This window comes from Malaclemys terrapin, chromosome 21, assembly GCF_027887155.1.
Source record: "Malaclemys terrapin pileata isolate rMalTer1 chromosome 21, rMalTer1.hap1, whole genome shotgun sequence".
NCBI classification, from domain to species: Eukaryota; Metazoa; Chordata; order Testudines; family Emydidae; genus Malaclemys; species Malaclemys terrapin.
The window spans coordinates 14,488,905-14,501,733 of NC_071525.1; positions in this window are offsets into that span (position 1 = coordinate 14,488,905).

Sequence of the window (12,829 nt, forward strand, 5' to 3'; positions counted from 1 at the left end):
GTGGCTGGAGAATCTTGCCTACATGCTCGGGGTTTTACTGATCGCCATATTTGGGGTCGGGAAGGAATTTTCCTCCAGGGTAGATTGGCAGAAGCCCTGGAGGTTTTTCGCCTTCCTCCGCAGCATGGGGCAGGGATTGATGGCAGGAGGATTCTCTGCTAATTGAAGTCTCTAAGCCACAGGATTTGGGGACTTCAACAGCAGAGTCAAGGGAAAGGGTAGGGACGGCTTTGTGGCCTGCATCATGCGGGAGGTCAGACCAGATGATCATAATGGTCCCTTCTGACCTTAAAGTCTATGAGTCTATAAAGTAGGGAAGTACTATTTACCTCTCACATAACACAAGAAAAAGGGGTCACCCAATGAAATTAATAGGCAGTAGATTTAAAACAAAATGAAGTACTTCTTCACACAATGCACAGTCAACCTGTGGAATTCATTGCCAAGGGATGTTGTGAAGACCAAAAGTATAACTGGGTTCAAAAAAGAATTAGATAAATTCATGGAGGATAGATCCATCAGTCGCTATTAGTCAAGATGGTCAGAGACTCAATCCCCATGCTCCAGGTATCCTAAACCTCTAGTGCTAGAAGCTGGGACTGTACAACACTTGAAATTGCCCAGTAATGTTCATTCCTTCTGAAGCACCTGGCACTGGTCACTTTCAGAAGACAAGATACTCCCATTGCCCGATCATCTCTCTTTAAATGCATGGAAGATTTCCCTAATGTCTAATATACATTTCTCTATTTTTATTCAGTTAAGATCTCAGAACCCATTCGTGGAGGATGGAGTACCTAAGGTCAAAGGTGGATTCTTGGTAAGAAGATAAGAAAAGTTTTACATTGAACACACTGTACAGAGTGACAGAGTGTGTGTGGTGGGGGAGAGTGGGGGGTGGGGAGTGACAGGGGAAAAGGTCTGAGTTTGAGCCACATAGTGTAGCCAAAAAGCCTCAGAATACCATGTAGGCCACTGACAGCTTGACACATAATCCTGCAGGTAGCTCTGCTTAGTGTATAGTGTTGCATGTCTCCTTCTGAACCCCCTAACAGTTGAGTGGTTAAATGTCTGGGTTCCTCTCAGAGATCCCTTCCTAAAATAATAGTTTTAGGTGCCTCAAAAACTCATTAAGCCACCCTTTTAACTCAGGTTTCCTGCTCAATGCTGGAGTCAGCAATCCTTTAGCTCCTCTACTGTTCACAGCATTCCTTAAACCCACAGTTCATAAATTGCTTTGGTTATTGGTAAAATACTCTTATTAGGAACTCATTGGGATATTGTCTGTCATTTTACACAGAGGAACAGAATAATAAACAGACTGTGTATTCCAACCCTAAATCGATAGACACCTCCCAGTGCCCTACCCATTCCTAACATTTTGTTGTTTCCATTTAATTTAGGATGAAGGTTCCATCAAGTGCCAGACCAAGGATCCACACCAAATTGGCAGCTATGTTTTGGCCCCTAACCTACTTTGTCTTGCCAAATGCAGCCTCCTCACCTTTTAAAAAGGTAGATCCATCCTTAATCAGGTAATTCTGACAATGAGCATACTCCTTGCCCTAGGTTAGAGTACTTTGGGGGCTGCAGGGTTTCAGGTACATGTATGGAACAGGGCCCCCATCTTTCTGAAAATGTGGATGCAGCACTGTTCAAAAAACTCTTCCTTCGCCAGGGGTGTGTGTCCTGCCTGAAACCCAGCAAAGTCTGGGAATGCCCACATCTGGAGCTTGGGACCCATTTTTCTAGTTTATGATGCTCTCAAGAGTGAGAAAAGAAGGGAATTAGGAACAGAAAATGCAGCAGTCACATGTTTAGTGTGATCTCAGCTTTGCTCTCTGTATTTCACTGGGACTGTAGGGTAGGCAGGGGGTGAGGAACAGCTCTACTAAGAGGACAACATACTTACAAAGGTATTTCTACAGTGTAGTTTGGGGAAGGGGCAACTGAGAGCTCCTCCAAAGATCTCAATCACTTGTAAAGAGATTATTCCCTAAAATCCTTTGCCCCTGAGTAATGGAACACTCCATCCCTGATTCAATGGAGTTTATTTTCGCCTTTGGTAGTGACCAAGACCAAGAAGAATGGCTGGTGAGATAAAGCACATGGTGAGACAGCTGATGGCCATATAGGAATTAGGGAGTCATGGGGCTCACTGCTTTTCCTCTCTCTTGCCCATTTATGAGAATATGATAATTCTGATATGAGAATTTAGGAGTCTGCTGGAGCCCAGTTCCCCAAATTGATTTGAAATTTCTGTTGATGAAACAACAGAGATTTTATTAGAGGATGGAAGAAAGTCACATTAACATTGATTTTACCAGGCCATGGGATCATTCAGTGTTATTAATGTAAATTATGGTATATGAGGAGGCAGGAGATACAGGAGAGAATTCCTTTCCTGATACTCATATTTCCTTTCCATTCATGTTATTTTAGGATGAATACTCCAGCATGGCGTCACTTGATCAGTGACTCTCCCTTGCCTGCCGCTGTACTCCCCGAGGCTCAGTTCTTTGGGATTTATGAAAGTTTCCTCAAACAGACCAGACCCTCTACCCCTGAGTGAGTATTGGGATTTCTTCACTTCTTTATCTGTATGTATATTGGGGAGGGTGCATGTCCAAGTTTGTGCAGGGCTTTGGGTGTAGACAATATGGTTACCACATTTCTAAAAAGATAAATACATAACAATATATTCTCTGCAGTCATTGTAAGGAAGAACTACATTCTCTTTTACCCTTGTCATTTTCTGACCAACAACCAGCTCCAACCATTCCTCCTCACGTTAACATTCTCTTGCAATGCAAATACACCTTTCCCATAACCCTGACTCCACCCTGCTTCTATCTAGTTAGTGATTGTCATATTCTCCCCTATCACTGCACTTCAGTGGAAGGGGAAAGTCTTAACATATTTGCCGAGTGATTCAAAGACTCAGGGTATGTTTACACTACCTGTTGGATCAGTGGGCAATGATCGATCCAGCAGGGGTCGATTTATCACATCTAATCTAGACGCGATAAATCGACCCCCTAGCGCTCTCCCATCGACTCCTGTACTCTTCCACCGCGACAAGAACAGGCAGAGTCAACAGTGGAGCGGCAGCAGCCGACTCACCACAGTGAAGACATGCGGTGAGTAGGTCTAAGTACATTGACTTCAGCTACATTAGTCACGTAGCTGAAGTTGCATAACTTAGATCGATCCCCTGCAGTGTAGACCAAGCCTCAGTTACTGCTTTGGCAAAGGAGTTTACTACTATTTAATTTAGAGCAGACCCTCTTCCAGTCAGTGAGTACAGGAGATCTATTGTGCAGGTACATATTTCTTTCTTTTGTGCGGGGAGGGGTCAGTAAAGGCTCAGGGTAAAGCATGGAATAGAGTTGCCATCTACCTGAAAACATAAATACAAGATGATTATGTCGCTCCAGGCATTCTAAGGAGGCACCAAATTCCTCAGGACACTGGCCGACCGACATCTTCCCCCAACTATTGCTTCTCATCTTAGCATTTACATCAAGAAAGAATGATTCTTTACTTTCCAATTTATATCATGTCATCAGAGCTTTAAAGAGCAGCATACAATGTCTGCCCAAAAGAGCTTACAATGCAGCAGATTGATACAGATCTTACGGAGAGGTGGTTAAATGGGATTGTGCTGATGCAACTGTTTGTGCTTCTTTTTCCTTGAGACAGAGATCTTCCTCATCTCCAACTTCACAGTCTCAGGCAGATCAACTGAAGAGTGGGCCATCTTCTGCCCCGCAAATACTGAGTCTCTCTTCAGTTCCTCCCTCCTCAAACACCACACAGGGTGATACGTCAGTGTAGGGAGCAGGCTGGAGGCGTGTAATATGGCAATCATCTTCCTGAAAGGGGAACTGTTGGATGATCACACCTTGCAGGCATTTTAAGGAAGCACCAGCTTCTGGATCACTCAGGGCACTGCCTGGTCTATGACAGAACTTGGTCATAGCTTCTCATGTTAGCATCTCCTTCAAAAGTCAATATCCTTTACCCCGGGGGAATTCTGCGCCAAAAAGAAATCAAAATTCTGCATCCTTTATTTGTCAAAATAATGCAATATAATCACATCAGATTCAACTGTTTTGGTAATTTACTTAAACTACAATACAGAAAAATCACAATAACTATTCAGCATTTCCTAAGCACATGAAAGTTAAGTTACAAACACTTGGTAACTAATACCCTTTCATTTAAATTACATTACAGAACACAAAACAGAAAAAAAAAAAAAGTAGACTGTCATTTTAAATTGTTCAGACTTTCACACATGAAAGTCATACAGTTTTGGTAATCATTGTCCTGGACCTGCCTGGGTACTTTGGGAAGTGCTTGGTTCCGATTGTCCTGGCATTTTATTGACTCTTTGGTAAATGTTTTATTTGCCCTTGTGACGTTATTGACATAAACTGGGACCATATAGATCATTGTTGCAAACAAAGTCCTGCAGTGGCACCAAATCTTGTATAAAGGGGGTCAAATGGGGTGTCTAAGACAAGGTTATGGTTTGCTGGTTATGATTATGCTGTCTATATGTGTGTATCAGTTTTGTAGTTGAAGTGATGAATATTGGCTCTGTACTGTATGTATGGCAAACTTACGCTATGCTTCTGGGTGACATCCCAAACAAGCTGGTGTTAGCTCTGCCTAGCCTGCTTGATGGCCCATTAAGGACCATCAGCTATACAATGGACTTATTGAGAGAAGGCAAATATGCCTTCAGACTCAGCAAAGTATGCAGGGACTGGCCCATGTGACTCCAGGCTCCATTTTGCTGTAATTTTCCACAGTAAGAACAAAGAGGAGTTCTTACACCTGGAAGAGACTATATAAGGCTGATGCCTCATCTCCATTTTGTCTTCAATCCTGCTTCTTACCTCTGGAGGAACTTTGCTACAAGCTGAAGCTTTGAACAAAGGACTGAGGACCCATCCCAGCTGGGGATGTATTCCAGAGACTTAATTTGAACCTGCAGTTTATTCTATCACTGCTGCAAGCCTGAACCAAGAACTTTGCCATTACTGTATGTAATTGATTCCATTTAACCAATTCTAGCTCTCATCTCTATCTTTTTCCTTTTATGAATAAACCTTTAGATTTTAGATTCTAAAGGATTGGCAACAGCGTGATTTGTGGGTAAGATCTGATTTGTATATTGACCTGGGTCTGGGGCTTGGTCCTTTGGGATCGGGAGAACCTTTTTCTTTTACTTGGGTATTGGTTTTCATAACCATTTGTCCCTATAACGAGTGGCACTGGTGGTGATACTGGGAAACTGGAGTGTCTAAGGAAATTGCTTGTGAGACTTGCGGTTAGACAGTGGGGTGAGACCGAAGTCCCCTTAGTCTGGCTGGTTTGGTTTGCCTTAGAGGTGGAAAAACCCCAGCCTTGGGCTGTAACTGCCCTGTTTGAGCAATTTGTCCTGAGTTGGCACTCTCAGTTGGGTTCCGCCAGAACCGCATTGTCACAGCCCTCAAAGTTTTTTTTTAATGGGTAAGTAAAATAAATCCTGAGCTGTATTCTAACCCCATTGTGCCACTTTGGCACAGAAATAAAGTGAGAAAGCACATAGATCTTCCTAGCTGAGGATTCCCTTACTGTCATTTATAATAAGGCTCCTTTACATCACTCTGGCAATGTAGGGGCTTTAAAACGTTTACAGGTTTTATGCTCGTGGGGAAATTGACTGAGAAAGGGAAGAGTTAATTAACAATAGCAACATTAACAACATTAACTGTAACAGTCAGGCTGCTACATTTCTGCTTCAGAGAATGAGATCAATTAACCAACAACAACAGCTTTAACGATGTTACTAACTACATTGTCAGGCTGCTAATGCCTCAGAGAATGAATCAATTAACTCAGGCAGGGCTACTACATTTGTGCCTCTAGACTGCCTTGTGCATAATAAAAAGCCCTACCCTTCCACACCAGTCAGCTGTTGTACAAGGGAGAGGGACAGAGTCTCTCTCTCTCTCTCTCTCTCTCTCTCGATTGTTCACGCACATACCACATACCACCACCCTCCCAACGGTGATCATGCAGGCATGCATGCCCGGCCCCCCGCCCCTCTCTCTGAGGTTGCTCGATGCATGCTGGAACAGACGCGCAGCTGGGGAAGAGGCCGTGTCCCTTGGTAGATTTTATTTGCATTTTTCTGTGCAGGGCCACAGAAAAATGTGGGTCATATGAATTCCCCTAGCAAGTATAATATGGAGATATACCTATCTCCTAGAACTGGAAGGGACCTTGAAAAGTCATTGAGTCCAGCCCGCTGCCTTCACTAGCAGGACCAAGTACTGATTTTGCCCCTGATCCCTAAGTGGCCCCCTCAAGGATTAAACTCACAACCCTGGGTTTAGCAGGCCAATGCTCAAACCACTGAGCTATCCCTCCCCCACATTTCATCTTTACCCTGTATCATGCTGTCTTGTTCCTTCTCTGTTGTGTGAGAGTGAGGGCCTTGTTTCCTTTATCACAGACCCAGTTATCTGCAATATTAAATGAATTTTACAGTTAAAGTCTGGAGTCACTAGTTCTCCTGCCCTTGCCTAGTTCCTCTCTCTTGTCAAACACAATCATTAGCAGCGACTCTAATTATTCATGCTTATGAGATTGGGAACAGGATCTAGTTTTCCACAGTTCCTTGGCATTGTCTCCTGCAACCTTCTTCAGAACAATACAGATTAGCTAGACGTGCAAATCAGTGGAGTTCGCTCTACTAAACACTTTGGGATATACTGGAGTCTACTGTTCTCTACACACAGTTCTTTACTTGCTTCTTCTGATTCACTGTGGGGAAGGCGGCTCTGTATTTTATCCTTTTGAAGAGTCATGTAGATCCGGCTGGCTGGTGAAGTTGAGGGTATATTAACATGGACAATAAAAGAAAATGGGAGAGGTAAAATGGGGATTGTTCAGCTGTCTCTAATATTCTATTTCCATTTCTCTTATTTCAGGTGGATGCCATCTTTCTCAGGAACTTTCAGAAGCCACAGCCAATAATATGCTTAAGGTTGGCGGGTTGTCTGGGGGCGAGGACTGGGCTGCCTCCCAAGGTCTGTGAAAGCGAGGGATCATTGTCCAGGATGGGTTGTAGATCACTGATGATGCGTTGGAGAGGTTTAAGCAGAGGACTGTAGGTGATGGCCAGTGGAGTTCTGTTGGCTTCTTTCTTGGGCTTGTCTTGCAGCAGGAGGCGTCTGGGTACACGTCTGGCTCTGTTGATTTGTTTCCTTATTTCCTCGTGCGGGTATCGTAGTTTTGAGAATCCTCGGTGAAGATCTTGTAGGTGTTGGAGCAAATGCAGTTGTACCTCAGTGCTTGGCTGTAGACAATGGATCGTGTGGTATGTCCGGGATGGAAGCTGGAGGCATGAAAGTAGGCATAGCGGTCGGTGGGTTTTCGGTATAGGGTGGTGTTAATGTGACCGTCACTTATTTGTACTCTGGTGTCTAGGAAGTGGACCTCCCGTGTAGATTGGTCCAGGCTGAGGTTGATGGTGGGGTGGAAGCTGTTGAAATCGTGTCCCTTTGACACTCAATCTACACGGGAGGTCCACTTCCTAGACACCACAGTACAAATAAGTGACGGTCACATTAACACCACCCTATACCGAAAACCCACCGACTGCTATGCCTACTTTCCTGCCTCCAGCTTCCATCCCGGACACACCACACGATCCATCATCTACAGCCAAGCACTGAGGTACAACCGCATTTGCTCCAACCCCTCAGACCAAGACCAACACCTACAAGATCTTCACCAAGCATTCTCAAAACTACGATACCCGCATGAGGAAATAAGGAAACAAATCAACAGAGACAGAGGTGTACCCAGAAGCCTCCTGCTGCAAGACAAGCCCAAGAAAGAAGCCAACAGAACTCCACTGGCCTTCACCTACAGTCCTCAGCTTAAACCTCTCCAACACATCATCAGTGATCTACAACCCATCCTGGACAATGATCCCTCGCTTTCACAGACCTTGGGAGGCAGCCCAGTCCTCGCCCACAGACAACCCACCAACATTAAGCATATTCTCACCAGCAACAAAGCTCGATGCCAACTCTGCCCACATATTTACACCAGCGACACCATCACAGGACCTAACCAGATCAGCTACAACATCACCAGTTCACTCACCTGCACGTCCACCGATGTTATATACGCCATCATGTGCCAGCAATGCCCCTCTGCTATGTACATCGGCCAAACTGGACAGTCCCTACATAAAAGGATAAATGGACAGAAGTCAGATATTAGCAATGGCAATATACAAAAACCCGGAGGAGTACAAACAGCAAACAGGAAAACATCAAAAAAGAGCTCTCCAACCTGGAGACTTTCATACATAACCAACCCTCCACACAAACAGACTTTACTAAAAGAAGACAGGAGATCTACATTACACACTTCACCTCTGTACAAAGGAAAAAGGACTGTAAGCTGTCTAAAATCCTATCTGCCACATGGGGCCACGATAGAATAGTGGTACCCCAAAATCACCCAGCAATATCGTCAATTTATCCAGCTCCACACTTAACTCGGCAGAAGCGACTGTCCTATCTCGGGGACTCTCTTTTTGCCCCACGACCCGCATGAACATGATACAGTTCTGCAGTGATCTGGAAGCCCTCTAGTCTATAAGGTGTCACAGTACTCTTTGTTGCTTTTCATACCAGAGATTCCCAACATGCTTTACAAACCAACTCCCCAACAGTCTGAATCACTATTGATCCCAATTGCTATGGACCTGCATTCATTCCACAAGTGGAACTCCCTTGGATGGCAGTTGATGTTTTGCATGCAGAATCATAAAATATCAGGGTTGGACGGGACCTCAGGAGGTCATCTAGGCCAACCTCCTCCTCAAAACAGGACCAATGCTCGAACTACTGAGCTATCCCTCCCCCGTCATGCTATGGAGATCCACTGCACATCAGAGTGGGAAATATTGCTGAGTCTGTGCAGAATGAGAGACAAAGCACTGGCATAAGTAAGCCCCTCATAGTGAGATGTAAGATTTTGATAAATAGTCTTTCAAATAAAAGCTCTGGGTTTTGCATCTTTTACTCCTGAGTGGTGCAGATTCATGCAAGCAGGCTGTGATGCGGTGTTCATCGCCAAACAAGGCCTGAAGGGGTAAGTTATGCCAATTTATCTATAGGCTGCACATGGAGGAAAGCCAGGAAATGTTAAGGCCTAATTGGCCTAATCTTGATCTCCAGGCCTTGTGTGGGGTGGAAACCCCATCGCACAGGCCCACAAGCGTAAGTACAATTCAGATCTGAGTAAGGGTTGCAACACTACGTCCATAAAATATCAAGTCAGCCAGCTATCTCTCACCAACATCGAACTGTGTTTGGCCCAGATCCTCAAAGGTATTTAGGTACATAGGTTAATATGTACAAAAAGGACTTAGGCATAGGATGATCAGTGTCACAACACCTAACTTTTAGGCCACTAGGCAAAGCGATAGGCACCTTTGAATGCAATCCACAAGGCCAGCATGCTAGGATCCACCTAAGCCATCCAGCAGGAGATGCAGACAAGAGGGGCGTATCCTAAGTCCCACGCTTCTCTCAGGCCTTGTCTTCACTTACCGGAGGGGTAATCGATGTTCTGGGGTCGATTTATCGCGTCTGGTTAAGACGCGATAAATCGATCCCGGATCGATCCCGGAAGTGCTCGCAGTCGGCGCCGGTACTCCAGCTCGCCGAGAGGAGTACGCGGCATCGACGGGGGAGCCTTCCTGCCGCGTCTGGACCGCAGTAAGTTCGGACTAAGGTACTTCGAATTCAGCTACGTTATTAACGTAGCTGAATTTGCGTACCTTAGTCCGAAGTGGGGACTTAGTGGGGACCAGGCCTCAGAGTTCAGCACCTATCTCTGCTAGAGATCCATGAACTGAGGTAAGAAAGGCATTGGCCACCTAAGCGGTGAATGGGCCTGATTTGACCGGTGTGCTCAGATGCCACCAACTGGATCAAGACTTTTAGATGAGTTTACACAAAACAGCTGGGGTGGGGGGAGGGAGAGAGAAAGAGGGACAGAAAGCAGCTCTCTTATAACCTTTAGCCTAGTGGTTAGAGTACTCACCAGCGATGTGGAAGACAACCCCCCACCCATTCAAGTCCCCCCACCCACCTACCTGAGAGAAAGCAGGGATTTGAACATGGATCTGCCACATCTGAGGTGAGAACCCTAATCACTATGGTATGGAATATCCTGATCTGGGGCTCCCTCAGTCTCTTCTATTGAAGTTTTTCAACTTAAATTAAATCATTATATATTAATTGGGCTAGACAAAGTTAAATGACACTATAGCTTAGTGATTAGAGCACTCACCTGAGCGATGTAGATCCCTGTTAAAATTCCTTCTCCTCATCAGGCAGAGGAGGGACTTGAACTGGGGGTCTCCCACATCCCATAACCACTAAGCTAAAGATTATAAAGGAAGGTTCCCTCCACCACCTGCAACTGTTGTGTTAACTCACCTAATGGGCCCAATCCAGTAAGCAGCCTCTGGGCATGCCTACCTGATCAGGCCCAGCATGCAATTTAGGTGGACAAATGCCTGTCTTCCCTGTTTGTGGATCAGTCTGGAGCACAGACAGGAGATGGCGTCTGAGCGCCTGCGGTGAGGCAGCACAGCACATGCACACAGGCAGAAATGTAGGCACCTAGGGCACTCCCTCTGCACATGATTCGCCACTGAATTAGTTTAGGAATGTACAGGGGTAAGCAGCAGTCAAAGGGGAGTTTTGTGGATCTCAGTGGGGCTTAAAAATGGGACTTAGGCACCTAAGTACCTTTATGGATCCCACCTCTAACTCCTGTCAAAGTTAGATTCAAGACTAACAATTTGTTAGACCACTCTGTTTATTAGTACAGCGCTCTGCTAATACATTCAGATAATGTGAGCACCATGCAAGACCCACACTACCTTATTTTATACAGATAAAAAGGGCGAGAACTTAACAAGAGGACAAAGAAAGCAGAACTGACAAGTTTACCTGAGGCTAGACATACATATTCAATTTCCCTACTAACTTTTACAGATCTCCGGCTAATGGTCCACCATTAGCTTAAGCGGACTCATACACTCATAGACTTTAAGGTCAGAAGGGACCATTATGATCATCTAATCTGACCTCCCGCATGATGCAGGCCACAAAGCCGTCCCAACCCTTTCCCTTGACTCTGCTGTTGAAGTCCCCAAATCCTGTTGTTTAGAGATTTCTATTGTTTATGCCTTAATGCCTGACACCTGTATTTCAACATTCCTTATTTCTGCTTAAAAAGGTACATACAGCATTTCTTCAATCCATTCTATTTTTACAATATAATTCATTCTACTTTCACAATCCCTCCTTTTGGTCAAGCTACGCTATGACCAACAATTACTGGGTTCCACATATTAACCATTCTTTATCCCTTTCTTCATCAGCGATATTCAAAATCATCATATTAGCACTCTGTTTTGGGGCAGTCACCTGGGTGGCATACCGTACACAATTCTGAATACAACAGGAGATTAACTGAAAACATACAAAAATCATTAGGATTCCAAACAGGATAGTCAGGGCTCCCTGAAACAATCAGTTTCCCATTCCAGAGAAATTGAACAGGTTACTTAGCCACTTCCATAAAGAACTCGGCTCTTCATGGGGAAGATATACGATTTGTTCTAAGTGGCTAACGCGATCTAGTACCTCATTGGTGTCGTCAGGTATAAACACACAACATTCTTTTCCAATGAGAGCACAGGTCCTTCCTTTGGCCACCAGCACTATGTCCAATGCTTGACGGTTTTGGAGGACCATCTGTCGGATCGCCCCTGTTTCTTTGGCCAGGGCTCTTAAACTCTCTCCGGTTTCATTTGCCATTATTTCAACTACTGCTTGTAACCTCAGGAGCCTTTTGCATGGTGTATTACTCCCCCAAGTGGGATAAGGGAACCGCCAGTGGCCTCTTCCCAGGTTAAGGGGCTTATGTTATTTACATACCATTGGGCATCCCTTCTTCTTCGCCTGAAATTACGGAGGCGTTCTCGTGGGAAGGACCCTAGCACTCGGAATTCTGGGAAGAGTAGGGCGGGATAACAGATACCTGACCAGTTAGCTGGTAACGCAGTATAAGCTTTGGTCCCACAAACCCAATGATGGCCTATTAAGGCCGAGAAGGGTCGGTTGCACCCATTTGACACATAGGTGCCTGCAAAGAAGGAGTAATATCCTCCAAAGGGGCACAGGGTAATTCTCCTTACGAGGAGTGGTGTTATTTGCATGGCATTGAAAGACTGTATTGTTTTCACTAAGGTTACTGTAGGGGGAACATGAGATTGATTTTTCTGTTTGATCCCAGGTCAAGAAAAAATTCATAACCCCATACCTGGCCCGCCACTCTTTAGTTTTGTTTGAATAATCCCATACACAATTGGCCACAATATGCCTAAGGCAACGGCTTTTTCCCAGATCCAACCCTGTCCCATTACATACCCAACACCAATGACCTTTTCCCTCTACCACACTTATCCATTTAGATACATTTATTCCCACTGCTTCCCAAGTGTCATTGCTGTTCCATGTTTTGTTAAACAGACGAGGTCCTCCAGTGAGGTCTGGGGAATTGAGTGGGATTGCCAGGACAGGAACACCAGCTTGAGAGTGGGCTGGGATGTGGCTGCAGACCCAGCAATTAGAAATATTAAGGGTCTGAGCTATCCACACTTGCTGCTGGATAAAAGAATTGTCATTGTGGACTCCCCAGACCTTAAGACACCAGCAGCCGAGGAACA